The sequence below is a fragment of the Oncorhynchus keta genome, unplaced genomic scaffold (genome assembly GCF_023373465.1).
Source record: "Oncorhynchus keta strain PuntledgeMale-10-30-2019 unplaced genomic scaffold, Oket_V2 Un_contig_8147_pilon_pilon, whole genome shotgun sequence".
NCBI classification, from domain to species: Eukaryota; Metazoa; Chordata; class Actinopteri; order Salmoniformes; family Salmonidae; genus Oncorhynchus; species Oncorhynchus keta.
In genome coordinates this window covers 1-24465 of record NW_026289883.1, presented here as the reverse complement: position 1 = coordinate 24465, position 24465 = coordinate 1, and the positions used below count along the sequence as shown (strand labels likewise).

Sequence of the window (24465 nt, the reverse complement as noted above, 5' to 3'; positions counted from 1 at the left end):
AACAAATTCTTATTTACGACCTCCTAGCAATGACGGTTAAGCAATCAGTGTGTCAAGCGATGGGACAAGACGATATTTTTGACAAATTTTACTTTTACTCCACTACAGTCCTAAAGAAAATAATGTACTTTTTACTCCATACATTTTCGATGACACCCAAAATTACTCGTTACATTTCGAAAGTTTAGAAGGCCAGGAAAATTGTCAAATTTACGCACTTTTCAATAGAGAACATTCCTGGTCATGCCTACTGCCCCTAATCTGACGGACTCACTAAACACAAATGCTTCGTTGGTAAAATATTGTGTAAATGTTGGTGTGCCTCTGGCTACCCGTAATTCAGAAATTAACAAATACAATAGTTCGGTCTGGTTTTCTTAATAGAAGGAATGTGAAATGATTTATACTTAAGTAGATGTATGTAACAGGGTTATAATGGTGATTCCCCTTGCCACTATTGTTAAGCCAATGGGTTTTTGGTTTGAGTTTGTCTTGCCTTCACCTACTCAACATGGCATCTTATTGGCTGGTTTGCTTCGCATGCTTACGAGGGGGATGTTTCAGTTAGAATCGTCCCAGTGAACAAGCAACAAACCAGCGGTAAATTGTTGGTTGCAAAGCACTGTACATCAAAAGTGATTTTTATACTCTCAAGTGATGATTTAAATGTACAATTTATATCAAATAGTTCGTAAATGTTATTCAAACATCACACATAAGATGCAGCGGTTTTTGGAGAATATTTGTTGTGCATTTTGTTGTAGAGAATTCACGCCAGTATTAGCTAGCAACTTACTGTGTCTGGTGGGGGGGGGGGTCATATATTTTGTACAGTGCGTGAGTGCAGAGTTGGATGGTGAGACGGGCATTGCATGACGTGCAATTTTGTGTCGTTCTTATCAGAATAAAGCTACATGATTGGTGCTACATATTGGAGTTCCGTGTCGATGACTGATGTACACAACGCCAGAAGAGTACTGTTACATTTACAACCAAATACTTTTACTCAAGTAGTAATTTACTGGGTGACTTTCACTTGAGTAGTTTTCTATTAAGGTATCTTTACAGTTGACGCTAGTATGACAATTGGGTACTTTTTCCACCACGGAGTATAATTTTGCATTACACAAAATACGACACTGACATAATCAGAGTAGTTGTAGGGTTGGCTAGATATTCCCGTAATCTGCCACTAGATGGCCAAGTGTTACTGCTGATCGATATTTTGAGTGTAGCAGGTGAAAGTCAATTGCCAATTCCTAATGGCATGACGATACTGAGTTGGCTAGAGAGCAGAAACAGACCGCCAACTGGCTATCAATAATCTCACCAAAAGGGTAGCTAGCCTTCTAATTATTATTACACTAGGTGACAATGCATCTGTTACATTGTCTTTGCCATATCACTGCAGATGCCAGGCTGTAAACCGGAGTGTGGAGACAGACCTCCAACTCAGACAAGTACATGGGGGCCTAGCCTACCAGTAGGTGCTACTTAATAATTCAACCAGAGAATCTGTTCCTGTGGAGTATTGCTGCTTTGATGTCATCATGATAGAAAATATTTGGATTCGAAATGGATGTCTGAGTGCAGCTGTTGTGAAGTTTCACTGTGACTCTCTCCTTTATAGCCTAAATGTCACAAAGACCTGACACTGATATGAACCACAGACATATCTGAACTGCATTCAAACCACTGAAATATCAAATGTCTGAACTGTTCTTCACTGTCCTCAAATGTGGCCAATGAAGAACACCGTATGATAGACAATAAGGCAACATCAAGTTCCACTGTCAAGTTCCCTTTAATAAAATTCTCTTCTCACACATTGTCATATGATTAACACATGGAATTAAACATTTCAGTGACAAGAGTTTAACTGACCACATAATGACAGAGAATACATGTGTCGGCAAAAATACAGGAATCTGAATCATTAACAGGCTACAACTGCATTTATTCAGCAATCTGAACCTATTGAAAGGCACTATGGAGTGGAGAGTGGAGTTGAGGCTACATTTGTGTCTGTACATCTTTGTACTGACACAATTTACTAATCTGTAGTTACTCTGGCAAAACAAAGAGATCAACTCTAATTTTGATTGAGAAATCAATGTGGATATATTCTAGTCTAGACATACCGGTAAAATAATCATCAAAACAAAACAAACCTTATATTCCCATACTTTAAAACTTATCTAAAAACAAAACCTATCTCATTCTCATCTGTAACAGCTGCCCACTGTGAAAGACAGATGGACACTGCTCCGACAGTAGAGAAAGAAAGTGCAAACTTCAAAGGTAGACTGTCGATCACTGAGGGAAGATCAGACACTGTGGCGATATCAGACACTGTGGCGATATCAGACACTGTGGCGATATCAGACACTGGCGATATCAGACACTGGCGATATCAGACACTGTGGAGATAGACACTGGCGATATCAGACACTGTGGAGATATCAGACACTGGCGATATCAGACACTGTGGAGATATCTGACACTGCATGCCACCACTCAGTCACAGAGAATCTTCTGCTTTCACTGAGAATGCAGAGTAGACCCTCCCAAGAGCAAAGTCAACTGATCTGCCCAGTCCCCAGTCAGTCAGTAAGGGGGAGACTAAGGCCTATGCTAAAGCCTGTATGAAGGGCCTGTAACATTATAGAATATCTTTGATGCACCACAACAGGTGAACACTGCAGAACCGAAGCCGGAGGTTGAAGCCTTGCGTCAGGCGTCGAACGGCGAGAATAGTACCATGTCTCGTCATGACTTGGCATTTTTGGACCAAGGTCGGGTAGGGTCACCTGGGCTGAAGCCTGTCTTAGGAGCCAATAACAGTGGAGCTCAGGTGACCTCAGAGAGCACCTTGACCCTCACAGCTTTCCTATAGGAGGAGAGATACATACTGTAGAGAATGCAGATCAGTAATACCTTACACATTACCTTCTGCCCCTAGGAAGCTACAACAGGTGGAGGAAAAGGGATCCCACGTTTAGGTAAGTTATTATGAAACTAAAACATTTTGAAGTGCTGTTTGTGACTTAGATGTTACTCCCGGTCAGTAAACCCTAGCCAGGTAGTAATGTAATCATTGTTTTGAACACAACCCTTAGACCAAGGTTCCCCAACTCCTTCTTTGTCTACTGTAGTAGAAATCTTACAACAAAAATACCATAATTTCAAACCTACGTTTGTATACGATCACGTACGAGTGGGAATACCTTGCAACAGATTTACAAAATTAAAATCACTTGGAGCTGGTGCAATCAATTTGCTGGTGTTTTCAAAGTGATCGTATACAAATGTAGGTTTGAAATTGTATTTTTTTGTAAGATTTTATTTTTTTGCAAACAATTCAAAACATACACATACAAACAACATTACACAAACATGAACGATATCACACCTGCCCTGACCCACATGCCCCGCAGCTGAATCTAGTTGATGATCCTTGCCCGAGACACGTACAAGGTTGAACCAGGAAACAACCACATTTTTGTGCAGTTTTAAATAGTTAACTATTTTTGAACCGTGTAGAAGTATGGGGCATTCACTTCTTGATTCACTGGAATTCATCACCTCTGCAGTGCTCTAAGATATTAGATAAGGAGAGCACATCAAACCACTCCCCCTCGGGCCTGGCCCTAAACAGACACGCAGAGCCATCAACATTTTGGTACGCAAAGTGAAAAAGCATGCGTGAGTTCAGAGTGGCTTCTATCTCATGTGCGTTAGGGAATCTTCCATGCACACTCAGGCAGCATTATGAAACTTTCATCAAATCTATTTAACATTATTCAAAAAGTTACTCAAAGCTCCTCATTTTAAAATTGCACTGCAGTTTGACACACACAAAACACACCCCAATCTAAGTTCACTACTTCCCCAATGATTTGGTGCTTAGTGAATATAAACCTACCCATGCTCTTTTCCACCTCTTTAGCAGTTTGTCGTGTTCTGAGAGGGCACTCCTCCATTGGCTCATATCTCTGGATGGAATACTGTCTTCATCTGTTCATCAGAAACAAAAGTTACTGTATTTGACACTGTTACCGTTTCAGTACGTTTTCTTCAGTTTGGTGCCTAATGAGCATGATGACCCCAGTTCTCTTGATTCAACTGATATTACAGCAGTCAATACTGTAATATCAGTTGAAAACGTACTGTATTTGACAATTGACTACTGTAATATCAGTTGAATCAAGAGAACTGGGTCATCATGCTCATTAGGCACCAAACGGAAGAAAACGTACTGAAAAAGTTAAATAATTAACACCTGGACTTGCAAACCATTTTCTGTTGTGTGCCCTAATGAACGCAACCCTGGTAATGTAAGAGTTTGCCTGGGGGCGTATTCATTACGCAGATTCTGTTGCAAAACATTTCTTAAACTGAAGCGCATGTAACAAAAACGGGGGAGGGACCTACCTGAATTTTTCCATTAGAAACTCAATTTGTTTTGTTGCAAAATGCAACGTTTAGCTAATGATTACACTCCTGTCCTTGTTAATAACATTTGCGTTGACATTGATTTTCTAGAACCTACTGCATCATTTGACAAGGACTCATTCATAGGATTCGTTCAACATGCAGGCAGGAGCTTCATGGAGAGAGGGGAGCAATATAAAAGGTGTAGCTATCCCGGCCATCTATGATCACTACCTCTACTGAGGATGTTGAGGTCCACTTTAGATGTGTCATTTCCTGCGCTGGACGCAGCGATACATTGGTAGCTGGAGTCCTTGACCAGGGACCTCTCTCTCACCCAGCTGCTCACCAGCACCTCTCCATGGGGGTCCCCCCGGACCAAGGGGTGGCGGTACTCTGTGATGGGAGTCTCCAGGTGGGCCCCGTTCACCTGCCAGTGAATGTGGAGATCACTGGGACCTGAGGGACATAATGGGACTTCATATGGACTTTGGGATGGAGAGTCTATTGTGAACATGCTTTTTAGTCCAGGGCTTCATCTCTGTCCAGGAAACTGGCCCTGTTTCTCCAGCTAAGCTGCTTAGCCACTTCATAAAGAGCAACGCTATAGTACTGACATACTATTCTGATTCACAGTGTTTCAGCCCAAACAGAGGAAGCAGATCAATTAAATTCTGCTTTACTGAAGGTTTGATTTCCGTAAACCAGGTGTGTGCTTTGGCACATTAAAATTGCTGTCGAGGAACGTCAATTCTAAGCGCTCACACCAAACAAACTCCTTGGTTTCGCGATCATAGAAATACCTGACAGATCTGATTCTAACAGATCCTCAGCACAGAAAGGACTTATCATTCTGCACATAATTTGCACAGTTTTCAGATTCTAATATGGTAGCATATATTAGCATGAACCACTTCATTCTAAATACTGCCTAGGATCAAGTGTGCAGATTTGAGTCCAAATAGATGTACTCCTGTTGTGCGTCAGCATATTTTAAAAACATTCAATGGTGATTGAGGGGAAACTTAATTTGTGGTGAGGTGAATGACTTGTGCAATGTTCTCCGATGGCCTTTTCATTCCTTTTCAAAAGATCACATTCAGTCAATTCATTTTTCAATGTTTGCAAGTTTAATCTTTCAAAAAAGGTCATAAAGACTAAAACTTTTAATAAATCAGAAGCTCGTCTTCCTACATTTCCTGTCCGTGTGTATAAAAGTAACCTAGTTGGCTTCGTTTGCACATGTTAGCATTATGACAGTTAAACCAGTAGGCTAAAACGTTCAAAACATTTGAAATTAGGATGTATTAAAACCCCCCATACGAACAGTAGCCCCAGAATGCCTATGGATATACAAACATCTTCAAAAAGTATATTCCATATATACACAAATATATACACTGTACAGGCACAAGTTCTAGTTCTAGATAGTATTGAAACTCAGTAATTGACACAGAGCTTAAAAAGTACCAAAAACAGTCTTTTGTTCTTATAAAGACCTCTCTCGCCTCATTTCAAATTAAATATCTGTCAGATTTCCCAATAACACAAATATACAAAATGGTGCAAGTTTATATATAAAATAAAAAAGGAACTAAAATCTTTGAGACAACTTGCTCAATCAAATACATATTTCAGTGAGCTGATCTACTGTACCGTAACACAAAAACATCTAACTTTTCATCACATTATTGTACCGTCACCTATAACATTTAAAAGGGGTCAGAATAACGCATGGCTCAAGGAACACACTTGTTTTGAGGATGTGAACACATCCCAGGTTAGGGTAGAAAGGTAGGTATGTAGGGGGTTGGTTGATGTGTATCTGAAGGGAGAAGGCCACATGCAAGGTGTGGAGTGAGAGAGAGAGAGAAACACATAGGTCACAACAGGCACCACTCACCCAAGGCCAGACAGAAGAGCAGGAAGGCCTCCTGAGCCTGAACCCCCCAAGCCTGGTCTTGAAGGGATGGGGGCAGCAGGCACACCCCTAACCCCTCAGAGGAGGTGGAGGAAGGAGGGAGAGAGGGACTACTTCCCGAGGTGGACAGGGATGAGGAAGTGTCAACAGGAGAGAGAGGAGGAACAGCAGAGGAGACGGCTGTGAGGGAGAGAGGGAGGAGGTGGGGAGAGGTGAGGGAGAGAGGGAGGAGGTGGGGAGAGCCGAAGGAGAGAAAGGAGAGTTCTCTAAGGACAACAGCCAGGCAGTAAGAGAAATGTGTGAAACAGACAGACACAGGAGGGGAGGCTATAGGTCTAACTATTAAAGAGGCTTTGTGAACCAATACATCCATAGAAATTCAAAAACAACGTTACTACACTAAAATAAAATGAGAACATACAAGTCGGACAGTTATTACTAAATAATAATCTTTAAAAGAGTAAAACTTAAAGCTTCATTCAATAAAAAAAACATTGATTACTTCCAGTGCCAATGTTCTAAGGACAAAGAAAACAGAAATGCTTTATAATATTTCACCTTTTCATTTTACAAAGCTTCAACATTAGAGAAGCTTAATCTGGACTCAAACTGTACATACTGACATGACCAGTGGGGAAAACTAACCAACACAGGTTAATATGGAGGAAGCTCATGTCTAGTAACTATGACCCCATAGTTCACGTGTCTTCGTACCATTGGAATTGTGGATTCACAGGAGATGACGAGAGACAGAGTTAGAATAGAGCCGTGTAGCTCTGGAGAAGTCTGTGCTCTTCAGACAGCAGTGGTTTGAGTGTCCAGCATTTCCCGTCGTCGTCATCTAGTGAGTCACGTTCACTCATTTCAGCATTTTGTTTTCTTCTGTCGCCGTATTAAAACAGGATTACCAAAACTACGTCCTCCTTTCATGACAGGTGATTACCAAAACCACGTCCTCCTTTCATGACAGGTGATTACCAAAACCAAGTCCTCTTTTCATGACAGGTGATTACCAAAACCAAGTCCTCTTTTCATAAAACGGGATTTTTACCAAAACCAAGTCCTCTTTTCATAACAGCTGATGATTACCAAAACCAAGTCCTCTTTTCATAAAACGGGATTTTTTCCAAAACCAAGTCCTCCTTTCATAAAAACAGCTGATGATGCCTCATAGGCTTAATCTTTAAAATCGTCCTTGTCAAACATGTAAAGGAATGAGACTAGATGTAAGTGATAATGCCCTCAAACTGGTGTTCGGAGGATATATTGGCACGGGTGTTGTTAGGCCCGAGACGAAGTCGAAAACTGTGCCAATATATCCTCCGAACCCCGGATTGAGGGCATTATCACTTTTATACAACGGGTTACCAACACATTCAAATAACGATTGACATATTTTAATTAAAAACATTATTTTGATGAATTTATTCATACCATTTCATCCTTCCACAAAATATAGTCCCGACACAAATCTAGGGTTGCTATCCAAGCCGGCTGGTCGTTTGTTCCATTGGTTCGGTTGCCAGAGACGCGACCCAGTCGTTCGTTCTAAATGTTCTATTGGCTGGCAACGTTTTTTAGCCTTTGCTTGCTAGCTGGCTGGCTAACTTAGTCACGTCAAAGAGTGCAGCCAGAATAACAACAAAGTAGCTGCATTTGCTTAAACCGTTTTCTAGTGACATTTATTTGTATACATCCGATTTCACCTGGCATAGAAATGTGCTCTCTCGTCAGGACACCGAGGAGCCTAGTCAACAACACAGCTTACACAATCACTTCAAACTGATGTTGGAAAGACTGCAAATTAGCTGCACTTCATTTAGTTTTGTTTTCTATTTACATTTTCTTTGTATACAATCCATAAAAATGACGCTGATTCATGATTTTGACTGGCTGAGAAAAGCTGCCTGCCTGTCTCATCCCGACACATTCATTCCTATGGGACAGCTGAAGATCGAATTTCAATACTGAAACAGTGCTGCAAATGTCAGAGACAGACTACTGAAAACCAATTGCTAGTCTTAAAGAAATGGTAGATTATGTCGAGATGCTCTTTATAGTGGCTGGGCTGATGAAACAGTGGATTGAACAGAGTAAATAGGCAATTCAACGTTATAGCTTTAGCCGGTGGTAACTTGTGGAATAGACCCGGTTGGAATGCAGTTTTAATCAATCAGCGTCCAGGATTAGACCCACCCGTTGTATAAATATCTATAGATCTCATATCAGTCATACCACATCTTTTCCGTCAGTCAGTCACTGGCCACCAGTGGTTGTCTGTTTATCGACATAGCTTTTTCTAACCACCACCAGAGAACAAGGCATAGAGCGAACTAACAAACCGTCCCTGAGAATTTACAGATCGTCCTAGAGGTTCTAGAGGAGATTGTCCGAGAGGAGATCCTAGAGGTTCTAGAGGAGATGGTACTATAGGTTCTAGAGATCGTTCCAGATGGTACTATAGGTTCTAGAGGAGATCATCCTAGAGAAGATGGTTCTAGAGGAGATCATCCTAGAGGTTCTGAGATGAAGATGGTTCTAGCCTTATTCACTGAATATCAGAAAAATCCTAACAAGTTATGTTTTAACAACCTGAAGAAGTTCCCAAGTTATGTTTTAACAACCTTAAATAGCCTTATTTTTAACACTGAATATTCATGTTAAACAGCCTACAACAAACAATGTTATGTTTTAACAACCTTAGAAGAAGTTCCCATGTTATGTTTTAACAACCTTAGAAGAAGTTCCCAAGTTATGTTTTAACAACCTTAGAAGAAGAAGTTCCCAAGTTATGTTTTAACAGCCTTAGAAGAAGAAGTTCCCAAGTTATGTTTTAACAACCTTAGAAGAAGAAGTTCCCAAGTTATGTTTTAACAACCTTAGAAGAAGAAGTTCCCATGTTATGTTTTAACAGCCTTAGAAGAAGAAGTTCCCATGTTATGTTTTAACAACCTTAGAAGAAGAAGTTCCCAAGTTATGTTTTAACAACCTTAGAAGAAGAAGTTCCCATGTTATGTTTTAACAGCCTTAGAAGAAGAAGTTCCCATGTTATGTTTTAACAGCCTTAGAAGAAGAAGTTCCCATGTTATGTTTTAACAGCCTTAGAAGAAGCTCCCAGCATTGTACAAAAAAATAACTAAAAAGGCTCAATTTGGAAAACAAGTTAACTTACCAATTTGGTAAATAATGTTTCAATTTGGAATAAAAATCAGCGTTTCTTGCTGGAAAAATGCAGAGCGAGATGGTTACAGGTTTGCACAGAGATTAGGCTATGATTTTAATATTTAGTTAGTAGGCCCTACATTTGATTGGTCTTGGGGTAGCCAGAGTGAGTAAGAGAATCTCTGAAGGCAAGCGGGATGTGTGACTTGACCTCCTAATAACTGAAGTAATCTGCCTCAGTCTGTCCTTTTGAAAGAGAGTGGGCACTGAGCTTATGTACAACACACAGGTTTGTATGTATAGGCCCACTATGTGGAGAGAGCCAGCGAGGGAGAAGACCCTATAAATAACAAGCCTTAATATTTCTTGCACTAGTAAAAAGAGAAGCTGAGATGTGCATCTTTTAGTACGGTGATGCTTCTTGATCTGCGTCTGCATATTCAATAGGCTGAGAGTCACAGTCCACGTCAAAGGGCTTCTCTTTAGAAGGACTGTCTTCTCCCCCGTAGCTGCGAGAGGGGACCTTGCCGTTGCTACACTCTGGCTCGGTCTCATAGCCGGTGTCCCTCAGGGCTCGGAGCTGTACCCCGTTCTGAGTCAGGCGGATCTGATCCTTTACGTCCAGCTTGTCTACTGTGACGGGCTCCATTAGGCCGGCCTCGCAGGCTAAATACTCAGGTTGGGGCTTCTTCTGGCTTCCCAGCAGAGCCGCACGAAGACGAAGACACGGCCCCGGTAGGTACTGCATGTAACAGTTGTAGACCAGGGCAGCCAGGAAGAGGAGGAAGAACAGGAGGAAGAGGAAGAGGAAAGTACTGCTGTTGTCGTGTTGGAGGTACTCTGTCGCAGGGTCCCGGGTCTCTGGGAGCGGGAGGGCGCTGGAGCTGGGGGGAAGGAGCTTGGGCTGGAGCCTGGCGGTGTTGCTGCTGCTGGGGGCGTGGTTAGTGATGACGAGACGCTGTGAGTGGGTGGTGGTGAGGTGAGGGGCGGTGGAGCTGGGAGGGGCTGAAGTTAGTGGGAGGGTCTCACGGTGTTACCGTTATTACCTTCAGTGGCAGCGGTGGACTGGTGGTGGGGGTGAGCGGAGCTGAGGGTGCTGGCGGTCTGAGGGGGGTGGCCTCGTGGTGAAGGCCTCCTGGGGACATCCAGGTCTAGGACATACCCAGCCAGGAGGCGGCTGAAGTTCTTCCCTGCAACAGGGGCCCACTCCAGTGACCAGCACTCGTACAGGCCGTGGTCCTCTGGGGCCACGCTGTAAATGAGCAGACCAGTCTCACCCATCAGGTGGAACTTGGAGGCCTCGGTCATGGTGCTGCTGTTCTGCTTCCAGACCACCACGGCCAGGTTGGACTGAACCAGGCATGGCAGCTCAGCCGAGCTCCCTGGTTTAACTGTCACCCGCTGGTAGTTCTCCACGGAGAGCCCTGGCACTGTGAGGAGAGGAGAGGGGTTTACTCTCCGAAGAGATGGCTGGTGTTAATAGATCTGTCCTGAACTTCCTTGCTGTGTTTAATGTGAAAACTCTGTTAAGTAAGATGCTTATATAGCAATTAAACTCGAACTAAAGCGATATAAAAGACTTTCCTAAATGAGTGTATTTGTTTACTTCTAGCACTGCAGCCCGTCTCTCTGCCAATAGCTGGTCAGTATGCAGAGAGACTTGGGTCACGTTAAAATGCAGAGGTTACAGACCTGAGGGACACTTGTCTGCATCACCGTTAAGGCTCTGGATCAAGTTCCTGAAAAACAAAACAGAACTGACATTAGGTAGACATACATCAGGGTCGACACTTTCAGGCTTGTAGTTGGAGAAACAGGATGGACTGGGTTACCGGGCAGTAAAAACACATAGGTTTTGCATTGTGCTGATAATCCTAATGCCATTATAAAAGGAGTGTTACCGGTGTGTGAGGCCCTGGGTGTGGAAGATGTTGACACAGGTGGAAGAGTCTGGGTCCCAGGCACAGTAAGGGTCCCGGGTCAAGATACAGTCTGAACAGGATGGGTACTTGTCACAGAACGCAGTAGGAGACTGCACCACGCCCGAGTCCGAGCCAGCGTACAGGGACCTCGTCTGTCAACACAGCCACACACACACACAAAGGTCTGTGATGGTAGCTGAATACCATGTAAAACAGCATAACTATCAAATACATTTAAAATAGGCCTACATTCATTTTGGGGTACTTATTTAATAATTAACTGCATTTTCATGGTGATAAACTTCACCTAATAGCGGGAGTGTTTACTAATGATTATAACTTAGTCCGTCGAGATCTTCTTTCCAATTGTTGTTTTACGGTCCAGCAGCTAATCCGCTAGTTGAGTGGGGCTGTCTAAGCGCTGGCCTATAGGCTATGGCACTTCAGTATATTTATATACGTGTACTTCCTTTTATACAAGGCACGTTTTCATTGCTTGCTAGTAAATAAATAAAAAAATAATAAAATAAAAAATTTTTTTTTTAAAAATCGGTCTTCTTTTAATAGCGTGACTATTCGTTATTCAACAGCAGTCAACATGGTTGTTCTGGCTCTGAGGCCTATAATGCGCCAATGTGTCGATCATCTCCAACCTGGCATGTAATAATTCGACAGGGAATCTTTCATTTATAGACTAATCAACGCTGATAAATAAGCTATGAACATGTTGCGTTTATTGGTTTCCATTTTAATATTGTTAAATTTCAACTTCATACTATTGCATAGCGGTCTCTCTCACCTTCATCATTTCCTTGTCAATTCATTATTTTATATACTACTTTCAGAAAGCTTAAAGTAGGCCTAGATTTAAAAAAACGTTTTCATGAAAAAAAATGTATATTTGCTTGAGTCTGACATACGCTGGTTTCTTTGATTGATGGGTGCTTTTACGTGTGTCTCTGTGTGTGTCTGTGTGTGTCTGTGTGTGTCTGTGTGTGTGTGTCTGTTCGCTGATTCTCTCTATAGGCTTATGTCCATTCATAAAGTTTCCTAATGTAGCCTGTCTGGACTCACTCTCTAATACAAATCAAACGCTCCAGTCATGGTTTTTAAATGACACATTTCAGTAAAGGCCCTTTCTCACCAAGTCTGTTATTTTCAAATCAAATAATTAGTAAGAAAAAAATAAATCTATATGAGCACATCTGTTCACACCAGTTGCAAAATATCGTCCTGCCACAAACTTTATTATTTTTTCATAACAAATTTTCTTCATTCGATAATAAGTTGTTGACCAATTGAATTGTTATCTGGGACACTGCCACTGACAGGCTGCACAATTCACCTTGTGTGAATTAATTTGTCTGTTTTTTTTAAATGTTAGCAATGCATCAGTGCAGCAAGGTATCAATTTATCCAATGTAAACACATATATATATATATATATATATATGCCATTTACATCACACCAGAGCTAGGCTACATGTCACTCTCGCCATTCAAACCCCTATGCCAGTTCATTGCCAACGTTGTACTGTCGCCTATTTTATAGCCATTTAGCAAGCAAGAGGATCGATCGATGCTTCTCTCCTTGAATAGACCTAGGCCTATTAGTTTTAAACTCTATACATCCCTGTTAGCAAGCATTTCTCCTTCACCAAGATAATCCATTCACCTGACAGGTGTGGCATATCAACAAGCTGATTCAACAGCATGATCATTACACAGGTGCACCTTGTGCTGGGGACAATAAAAGGTCAGTCTAAAATGTAGAATGTCCAACAGAGCAGTTGCCAGAGAACTGAATGTTCATTTCTCTACCCTAAGCCAACTCTAACGTCGTTTTAGAGAATTTGGCAGTACGGCCAACCGGCCTCACAACTTCAGACCACGTGTATGGTGTCGTGTGGGTGAGCAGTTTGCTGACATCAACGTTGTGAACAGAGTGCCCCATGGTGGCGGTAGGGTTATGGTATGGGCAGGCATAAGCTAAGGACAATGAACACGATGGCAATTTGAATGCACAGATATACCGTGACAAGATCCTGAGGCCCGTTGTCGTGCCATTCATCTGCTGCCATCACCTCATGCTTCAGCATGATAATGAACAAGGATTTGTACACAATTCCTGGAAGCTGGAGATGTCACAGTTCTTCCATGGCCAGCATATTCACCAGACATGTCCCCCATTGAGCATGGGGCGGCAGGGTAGCCTAGTGATTAGAGCGTTGGACTAGTAACCAGAAGGTTGCAAGTTCAAACCCCCAAGCTGACAAAGTACAAATCTGTCGTTCTGCCTCTGAACAGGCAGTTAACCCACTTTTCCTAGGCTGTCATTGAAAATAAGAATTTGTTCTTAACCGACTTGCCTAGTTAAATAAAAATATAAATAAAGAAAATACAAATGTTTGGGATGCTCTGGATCGACAGAGTGTTCCAGTTCCCGCTAATATCCAGCGATTTCGCACAGCCATTGAAGAGGAGTGGAACAACATTCCACAGCCATTGAAGAGGAGTGGGACAACATTCCACAGCCATAGAAGAGGAGTGGGACAACATTCCACAGCCATTGAAGAGGAGTGGAACAACATTCCACAGCCATTGAAGAGGAGTGGGACAACATTCCACAGCCATTGAAGAGGAGTGGGACAACATTCCACAGCCATTGAAGAGGAGTGGGACAACATTCCACAGCCATTGAAGAGGAGTGGGACAACATTCCACAGCCATTGAAGAGGAGTGGGACAACATTCCACAGCCATTGAAGAGGAGTGGGACAACATTCCACAGCCATTGAAGAGGAGTGGGACAACATTCCACAGCCATTGAAGAGGAGTGGGACAACATTCCACAGCCATTGAAGAGGAGTGGGACAACATATATATATATGCATTCCACACTTACAGTCATGTGATACATTCTACGTAGGGTGGTCCCGATCGAACCCACTACCCTGGCGTTACAACGCCATGCTCTACCAACTGAGCTACAGGACCACCAGCCATTGAAGAGTAGTGGAACAACATTCCACAGCCATAGAAGAGGAGTGGGACAACATTCCACAGCCATTGAAGAGGAGTGGAACAACATTCCACAGGCCACAATCAACAGCCTGATCAACTCTATGTGAAGGAGATGTGTCACGCTGCATGAGGCAAATGGTGGTCTCACCAGATACTGATTGGTTTTCTGATCCATGACCCTACCCATTTAAAAAAAAGTACCTGTGACTAAGAAATACATATCTATATTCCCAGTCATGTGAAATCCATAGATTAGGGCCTAATTAATTTATTTCAATTGACTGATTTCCTTATATGAACTGTAACTCAGTAAAATCTTTGAAATAGTTGTTCATATTTTTCAGGCTACTCATTCAAAAGCTAGAGAGAAAGGGAAGCGATATGCCAGTGGAGAAGGAGATACATATATATATATATAAAATAATAGGACAGCTAAAGTCAATCTACAATACCACTGTTGCTATTGGCAACCCTAAGACAGAGACAACAACATTTGCCAGAGTTGACCCTCAATGAGTGCTGGCACAGATTTAGTTAAAGCTCAAATGAAAAGTGTCAACATAACCAAATATGTATTTGTCACATACAACTGTACAGTGAAATTCTTACTTACAAGCCCTTAACCAACAAGAGATATTTTTATTTTATTTTTTTAATCGAATCAAAACACATAACCAACCTTGGCTTCAAATGTGTATCAGCGGCTGGTCATTGGACGGTTTTCTATTGTCTATTGGTTGTCAATTTTATCTTCATGTAGCCTATCACAGATGTCTCTATATATCCCCATTATAATGCTCATCGTTAATTTATAGGACAGGCAACATTGATTTAGCATCATCCTATAATGTAGATTTTCTTTGTCCTACAGAAAGGATTTGAAGCGAAGGCAAGATTTTTAATGTCAGCATATGTGCAAGGAATGATGACCGGTGACATTTTGCGTTTCCTCGGGTTGCAACTGAATGAAAAACGTACCCAAGCTCCTTTCATGATTCATCCTACAGAATGCATAGTCTATATCCTAATATTGTCAGCAGCATAATGTTTCTCCAGCAGTAAAGGATTTCTCTCATCACTGCGTCCTCTCCAGACACTTTGAACAACACATTGTCACAGAGAATGACCGCAGCAGCATTCAAAGACTCAATCATGGACACTCTTACTGACAGTTGTGGCTGCTTTGTGTGATTTATTGTTCTCTACCTTCTTGCCCTTTGTGCTGTTGTCTGTGCCCAATAATGTTTGTACCGCTACCATGTTGTTATGCTGTGCTGCTACCATGTTGTTATGTTGTTCTGCTACCATGTTGTTCTGCTACCATGTTGTTCTGCTACCATGTTGTTATGTTGTTCTGCTACCATGTTGTTATGCTGTGCTGCTACCATGTTGTTATGCTGTGCTGCTACCATGTTGTTATGCTGTGCTGCTACCATGTTGTTATGCTGTGCTGCTACCATGTTGTTATGCTGTGCTGCTACCATGTTGTTATGTTGTGCTGCTACCATGTTGTTATGTTGTGCTGCTACCATGTTGTTATGTTGTGCTGCTGCCGTGCTGCTACCATGTTGTGCTGCTACCATGTTGTTCTGCTACCATGTTGTTATGTTGTTCTGCTACCATGTTGTTATGTTGTTCTGCTACCATGTTGTTATGCTGTGCTGCTACCATGTTGTTATGCTGTGCTGCTACCATGTTGTTATGCTGTGCTGCTACCATGTTGTTATGCTGTGCTGCTACCATGTTGTTATGCTGTGCTGCTACCATGTTGTTATGCTGTGCTGCTACCATGTTGTTATGCTGTGCTGCTACCATGTTGTTATGCTGTGCTGCTACCATGTTGTTATGCTGTGCTGCTACCATGTTGTTATGCTGTGCTGCTACCATGTTGTTATGCTGTGCTGCTACCATGTTGTTATGCTGTGCTGCTACCATGCTACCTTGTTATGCTGTGCTGCTACCATGTTATTATGTTGTTCCGCTACCATGTTGTTCTGCTACCATGCTGTTCTGCTACCATGCTGTGCTGCTACCATGCTGTTATGTTGTGCTTGCTACCATGTTGTATTGCTACCATGTCGTTGTCATGTTGTGTTGCTATGTTGTTGTCTTAGGTCTCTCTTTATGTAGTGTAGTGTCTCTTGTTGTGATGTGTGTTTTGCCCTATATTTATATTGTATTTATAAAACATTTAAAATCTCAGGCCCCCCGTCTGCGCAGGAGGCCTTATGCCTTATCATTGTAAATAATAATTTGTTCTTAACTGACTTCCTTAGTTAAATAAAAAGGTTAAATATATATATATATATTTTTTTAAAGCAGCGTTGGGAAGTTATGTGAATTGTTAGGAAAAGTGGGGCAAAAACAAACGGACTTGGTGTGAATAGTTTAAATCTGTATTCTTTCAGAATTCCTCTCCAATCTTTACAAGTCTTCATTTGTATACTAGACTAATATTTATAGGTAATAACTTGAATAATAAGAATTGAATGCTACTGATAATAGCGAAGGTAGTGAAGTTGCAGAGAAAAGCCACGTGTTTCTTTTGAGTCTGATACGCGCCAATTACAGTGACCTCAAATTCCAAGACGTTACACACACACACACACACACACACTAAAGATTAACATACACCTTCAAAGTGAACACTTTTTTTTTTTACAGTGTCTGTAAAAATGCTTAAATGCCATGTAAGTCCGACCCGTAGAGAACAAACAATGCTGATTATTCATTCACAGAGAAGTTGTGGTTTTAACATCGGCGCAGACTTGTCGTCTCTGGTCGGTAACTTCTCTTTCTACTCTCGAGTTGAACAGTTTTACACGGACATGGAATCAAAACGAGAGCCAAAGTTAGTGGGTAGGTAGACTTCTCAAATTGAGAAATAAAGCTTAGCTTGTCTTTGGGTATTCAATAACGTTAGTTTTATTGGAAATGGCTGAACAAGAAAAACTTTGAAAAGGAACTTGAAAGAGACTTATTTATTTTCGCTCCATTGTACATGATGCGAACTGGCGACTGACGTTTCGATATCTTCCTCCGTTTTAGTGTTATCACAGGAGAGGAGAACTCACTTTCCGTGAGACACAGATGTGAGAGTCTCCTTCCATATTTCTCTTCGACTTACCCCTTGTGATGACAGAAGCAAGGTCTTGATAGGCTCAGATTTGTGGAGAAGCTGGATCTCTTCCACTGTATGGACCAGCCCGTCATACACCACGGATTTATGCAGAAGTCCTTTATCTAAAGGGTTAGAGGGGGAAATGTCAACGCCATAATCAAGGACCGAAAGACGTCCCTTTTGTCTTAATCAGGAGCTGAGAGTTGATCATAATCCCACCAAATACAAACACCTTTCACAACAACGAGGAACATTTTAATTAACCAAATTAAAAGGAGTTGACCCAACGAGGAACATTTTAATTAACCAAATTAAAATGGAGTTTTAATTAACTACTAGACCCAAACTCCCACACAACACTGTCCTCTGAACCTCTGCCAGCTCCCTGAGAACCGTTGGCGCCTACCGGTCCCAGTAAATATGACGTCATATACGTTGTTGTCAGCGCCTGCACCCTCTCCACAGCAATCTGGGTGTAGCTGACGTCCTTGGTGATGAGTTTGGGCCCGTTGCCGATGGGAAGGACAGGGTCTTCCAGTAAGGGATGGTCCTTAACAAACTGCAGGGTCTTGTCCGGCAGGTGGAGAGAGCTGCTGATGTTCTGGAGACGGTGGTGGTTGTTGATGCACTACAGATGGATAGGAGTGAGAGGGATGATGCTATGAAGGATACAACACTCTAACCCAGTCCAAATATGACAATTCAATCCAGGGGAAACGTATGATTAAACACAACTACAAAAACATTTAAAAAAAAGATGTAGACATGTTTAGAAGGTGATTTCAGCAAGCAACACTTACAGCTCCCGGGCGAGGGGTGGGGGTGATCCCGTTGTACCTCACCCACTTGGTGTGAGACTGTTCCACTGTGGCTTTCTGCATGTATTTCCCCTTGGAGAACACATTTTCTACTGACATCATGTCGTAGGCACACACTGCAGACAGGCCTACGTTTCCCCTGGACAAGAGACAAAGACAATGTCACAGAACACCTTTCCACAAGTGGGTGTTACCACTGCCATGGTGAGATGTGGTCGCTCCCACTGCCATGGTGAGATGTGGTCGCTCCCACTGCCATGGTGAGATGTGGACTGCCATGGTGAGATGTGGTCGCTCCTATACCTATTCACTAGTAACACCGTGGTAAAATGACAGCCTTCAGAAAGTATTCACACCCCTTGACTTTTTCCACATTTTGTTGTGTTACTGCCTGAATTTAAAAAGGATTTAAAATAATAGTATGTTGTCACTGGCCTACATACAATACCCCATAATGTTAGTGGAATGTAAAAAAAAAAATAATTAAAATGAACATTGAAATTCCTTTAGTCAGTAAGTATAAGGTGTTAAACCCCTTTGTCCATGCAACGTGTGTGTGCGATAGTGTTTAACAGGATTTTTGAATGACTACTTCATCTATGTACCCCACATATACAATTATCTGTAAGGTCCCTCAGTCGAGCAGTGAATTTCAAACACAGATTCTACCACAACGATCAGGGATGTTTTCCAATGCCTCAAAGAAGGGCACCTATTGGCAGATGGGTCAAAAACAATTAAAAGGCAGACATTGAATATCCCTTTGAGCATGGTGAAGTTATTAATTACACTTTGGTGTATCAATACACCCAGTTACTACAGAGAGAGTGTCCTTCCAGGGCTGACTGAATTTAGTCGACTGGTCGATTGTTTGGTCGATCGAGATTTCTTTAGTCGAGCAGTAGTCAAAAAATGATTCACGGTGTACAAGACAACTGTCTGATTTCCGCCTATGAGTGGACTAGTCCATTGTGGAGGCTATGGGGATGGTACAGTCCACCCCTTTAAGACACGTGTCACTGAAACTGTACATGATAAAGAACAATGGACTAGTCCATTGTGGAGGCTATGGGGATGGTACAGTCCACCCCTTTAAGACACGTGTCACTGAAACTGTACATGATAAAGAACAATGGACTAGTCCATTGTGGAGGCTATGGGGATGGTACAGTCCACCCCTTTTAAGAACAATGGACCCACGTGTTACTGAAACTGTGTACATGATAAAGAACAATGGTGCAACACGAACACAAATATTATTATTTTATAACTAATGCGCTCTCTTTCCTTTTGTTCGCGGTTGCTGTCGGGCGGTTCTGAAAAGCGCGCTGTTGAATTGGCGCCTTTTTCCTAGACCATTTTATTTTATTTTATCTTTATTTAACCAGGCAAGAACACATTCTTATTTTCAATGACGGCCTGGGAACAGTTTAACTGCTTGTTCAAGAAACGATGGGTTCGGGAACAGAAACCGGAAGGTTAACTGCCTGTTAACGCTCTAACCACTAGGCTACGCTGCCATGTTGCAATCAAGCATTTTAATTTTTAAAATAAAATAACTAAGCGACTTCAATAATTAGCGTGAAAAATAAATAAACCGTTCATTTAGACGAATGCATGCGACTGTTTAGTCTTTGCTGTGATAAAGGCTTCTCAATTTTGTTTTAAACATCACAACACTCTCTGGTATGCTTATAATTTATTTAGTGTTGTTTAAACGGTTCCAAACAGTCAGAAAAGGTTTATTGTAATCTAACAGCATCTGTTTGGAAACATAATACGCAGACAAAGCTTGTTCCTTATCTTCATCTCCAGTATTTAACAACTAGTCATTTATTCCACACATCTGACTTCCCCTTTACTTCCTGAGAAACCAGTACACATTCCCCCATCTCAGTTTGTCACGTCGTCTGCATCCATTTTTGCTGTTATGGTGTTCAGAGTTGGTTAAAACCAATTTATTGATGTGATTATGATGTGCTATAGGTCAGGCCCTGTCGTTAACGTACATGAGATGCATACGTGTCACGTAGAGAGAGCAAAGGGGTTGAGGGAATAGGGAATGTTTTCCTCAACAAATGAGGATTTCTGTAACAAAACTTCTCAGTCAGAAATGTCTGTAATTATGTTACAGCTTCAGCAACACAGACAGCATGATAAACACTGTTGATGTTCTGTGGTGGTCGCTGCAGCAGGGAGGAGAGAAACGGTTGCTCATCACACAGTCACTCGCTGTCATGTTTTTTACCACAGTGCAGCAAGTGGCCAGGCACAAATCAAATTTGCGGTAGGACTCCCTCTAGTCATTTATGCATCTTAATGATTTAATCAAACAACTTAGAGCATCAGACAAGCTCAGTGCATATAGTTGATTTGATTCAAACATAGGATGTGTCTATATATGGAAAAATACAGGTTAATACATTTAGATCAATCGATTGTTGAAAGAACTGACTACTCCTCTTGGTCTACCAAGATTATTATATATATTTTTTTAGGGACAGCCGTTCCTAACTGTTGCGGAGAGGAATGAAACCACCCAGGAAATGTCACCATGATTCCAATCATGACTTTTAAACAGGTTAGTTTTGTTGAGGAACTACACTGTTGTTGATCCATCCCGTTTTCTCCCATCACAGACGTTAAACGTTGTAACTAATTGACAGAGCGAAAAGGAAGCCTGTACAGAATAAAAAAAATATTCCCAAAACATAAATCCTGTTTTACAACAAGGCACTAAAGTAATACTGCAAAAGAACGTGGCAAAGCAATTCACTTTTTGTCTTGACTATAAAGTGTTGTGTTTGGGGCAAATCCAATACATTACGGAGTACCACTCTCCATAGCTTCAAGCATAGTGGTGGCTGTATCATGTTAGGGGTAAGCTTGTAATTGTTAAAGACTGGGGAGTTTTCAGGATAAAAATAGACTGAATAGAGGCTAAGCACAGGCAAAATCCTAGAGGAAAACCTGGTTCAGTCTGCTTTCCAACAGACACTGGGAGATGAATTCACCTTTCAGCAGGGTAGGGCAATAACGACGCCAGGACAGCGGAGTCAATCACCACCTTTCCGGAGACACCTGAAACCCCACCTCTTTAAGGATGAATACCTAGGATAGGATAAGTAATCCTTCTCACCCTTTAAGATTTAGATGCACTATTGTAAAGTGACTGTTCTACTGGATGTCATAAGGTGAATGCACCAATTTGTAAGTCGCTCTGGATAAGAGCGTCTGCTAAATGACTTAAATGTAAATGTAAACAATAACCTAAACACAAGGCCAAATCTACACTGGAGTTGCTTACCAAGAAGACAGTGAATGTTCCTGGTGGCCTAGTTACAGTTTTGACTTAAATCTGGAAAATCTATGGCAAGACCTGAACATGGCTGTCTAGCAATGATCAACAACCAATTTGACAGAGCTTGAATAATAAAAATTAAAAAATGAGCAAATGTTGCACAATCCAGGTAAGGAAAGCTCTTAGCTTCTACGACTTATGGGTTTGAATATTTATGCAAATGACATGTTTCAGCATTTCATTATCAATAAATCATTTTCATTTCGTCATTATAGAGTGTTGTGTGTAGTTGATTGAGATAGCCTTGAATTCAAAATGGATTCAAAAACTGCATCACCAAAATGTAGAAGAAGTCTAGAGGTGAATACTTTCTGAAGGAAATGTAACATGTTAATAAAACGGAGTTTGAGTTATTACAGTTTTTCTGACTGAGAATCCCAACTCTGCTGGGATGTGAACACTCCGTGGAGATGACAGTCTCTCTCCAGTCAGCAGTCTTCAGTATGAACACGTCATTAACCACGTTGAACACGAAGTTGAGCTCTGGCATGGAACACCCAGCTTGGGCTTAGGAAACTGTCCATTTCTTACGTAGTTCAAGTTGGCCCCAGATCACCCTGCACAGAGATGAGGCACATTTATATATAATAATAACAACATATGACACTTAGACACATTCATTCAAATATAATTGATGTATAATTGATCCCTGCAGGAATTGAACCCACAGGCAGTTGAAACGGACTCAGTGAACAAACTGTACTGTGGTGGGAAAGAGGGAAAAGGCGAGGGCGGGAAAGGCGAGGGGGAAGGCGAGAGGGGTAGGGAAAGGGCGAAGGGGAGTAGGGAAAAAGCGATAAGGGGTAGGGAAAGGGCGATAAGGGGGTAGGGAAAGAAGCGATAAAGGTAAAGGAAAGAAGCGATAAGGGAGAAAGGAGGGAAGAGGCGATAAGGGGAGGGAAAGGGCGATAAGGGAGAGGGGAGGGGTAGGGAAAGGGCGATAAGGGGAGGGAAAAGAGGGCGATAAGGGGAGGGAAAGGGGTAGGGAAGGCGATAAGGGGAGGGAAAGGAAGGGATAAGGGGGAGGGAAAGGGCGATAAGGGAGGGAAAAGGGAGGGAAGGGCGATAAGGGGAGGGAAGGGGTAGGGAAGGGCGATAAGGGGAGGGAAAGGGAGGGAAGGGAAGCGTGGGGATAAAGGGGTAGGGAAAGGGCGATAAAGGGAGGTAGGAAAGGCGATAAGGAGTAGGGAAAGGGGGGAGGAAAGGGCGATAAAGGGTAAAGGAAAGAAGCATAAAATTGGGAAAGGGGGTAGGGAAAGGGCGATAAGGGGAGGAAGGGCGATAAGGGAGGGAAAGGGGTAGGGAAAGGAGCGATAAGGGGAAAGGTGGAAAAGAGGCGATAAGGGGTAGGGAAAGGGCGATAAGGGGAGGGAAAGGAAGATAAGGGCGTAAGGGGGGTAGGGAAAGGGGAGGGAAAAGGGCGATAAGGGGTAGGGAAAGGGCGATAAAGGGAAGAAATAAGGGGAGGGAAAAGGCGATAAAGGGGGAGGGAAAGAGCTGATAAAAGGAGGAAAAGGGGGAAGGGAAAAGAGCGATAAGGGGAGGGATAAAGGAGGAAAGGGTGGGGAAAGAGCGATAAGGGGAGGGAAAAGGGGGAGGGAAAGAGATAAGGGGAGGAAAGAGGCGATAAGGGGAGGGATAAGGGGGAAAAGGGATAAGAGCGATAAGAATTAAGGAAAAGGGATAAGGGGGTAAGAGGAAAGAGCGATAAGGGGAGGGAAGTGCGATAAGGGGAGAAAGAGCGATAAAGGAGGGAAAGGGCGATAAGGAGGGAAAAAGAGGCGATGGTGGGAGAAAGGGTGTAGGAAAGAGAGCGATAAGGGAGAAGGGAAAGGTAAGGGGAGGGAAGAAGGAGCGATAAGGGAGGGAAAGAGCGATAAGGGGAGGAAAGAGCGATAAAGGAGGAAAGAGGCGATAGGGAAAGAGCGATAAGGGGAGGGAAAGGGTAAGCAGGAAAAGGGGCGATAAAGGGAGGGAAAAGAGCCCCGATAAAGGGGCGGGAAAAGGGAGATAAGGGGAGGGAAGAGGGCGATAAGGGGAGGGGAACGGTAGGGAAAAGGGCGATAGTGTAGGGGGAGAAGTGGTGCGATAAGGGGTAGGGATAAGGGAGAAAAGGGCGATAAGGAGGAAAGGCGATAAGGAGGTGAAGAGCGATAAGCGGGAAGGGATAAGGGGAGGAGGCGATAAGGGGTAGGGAAAAGAGCGATAAGGGGAGGGAAAGGGCGATAAGGGGAGGGAAAGGGCAATAAGGGAAAGGGCGATAAGGGGAGGGAAAGGGCGATAAGGGGAGGAAAGGCGATAAGGGGTAGGGAAAGGGCGTATAAGGGGTAGGGAAAGGGCAGGGATAAGGGGTAGGGAAAGGGCGAGAAGGGTAGGGAAAGGGCGATAAGGGGTAGGGAAAGGGCGATAAGGGGTAGGGAAAGGGCGATAAGGGGTAGGGAAAGGGCGATAAGGGGTAGGGAAAGGGCGATAAGGGGAGGGAAAGGGCGATAAGGGGGAGGGAAAGGGCGATAAGGGGAGGGAAAGGCATAAGGGGTAGGGAAAGGGCGATAAGGGGTAGGGGAAAGGGCGATAAGGGGATGGGAAAGGGCGATAAGGGGAGGGAAAGGGCGATAAGGGGAGGGAAAGGGCGATAAGGGGAGGGAAAGGGGTAGGGAAAGGGCGATAAGGGGAGGGGAAAGGGCGTATAAGGGGAGGGAAAGG

The 24465-nt window shown here is 42.8% G+C and overlaps 1 pseudogene; it reads right to left on the bottom strand.

Annotated features, from left to right (window-relative positions):
* Positions 1 to 1785: 1785 nt before the first annotated feature.
* On the bottom strand, positions 1786 to 18548 carry LOC127926740 (semaphorin-4D-like; annotated as a pseudogene).
* Between the last annotated feature and the right edge of the window lie 5917 nt (positions 18549 to 24465).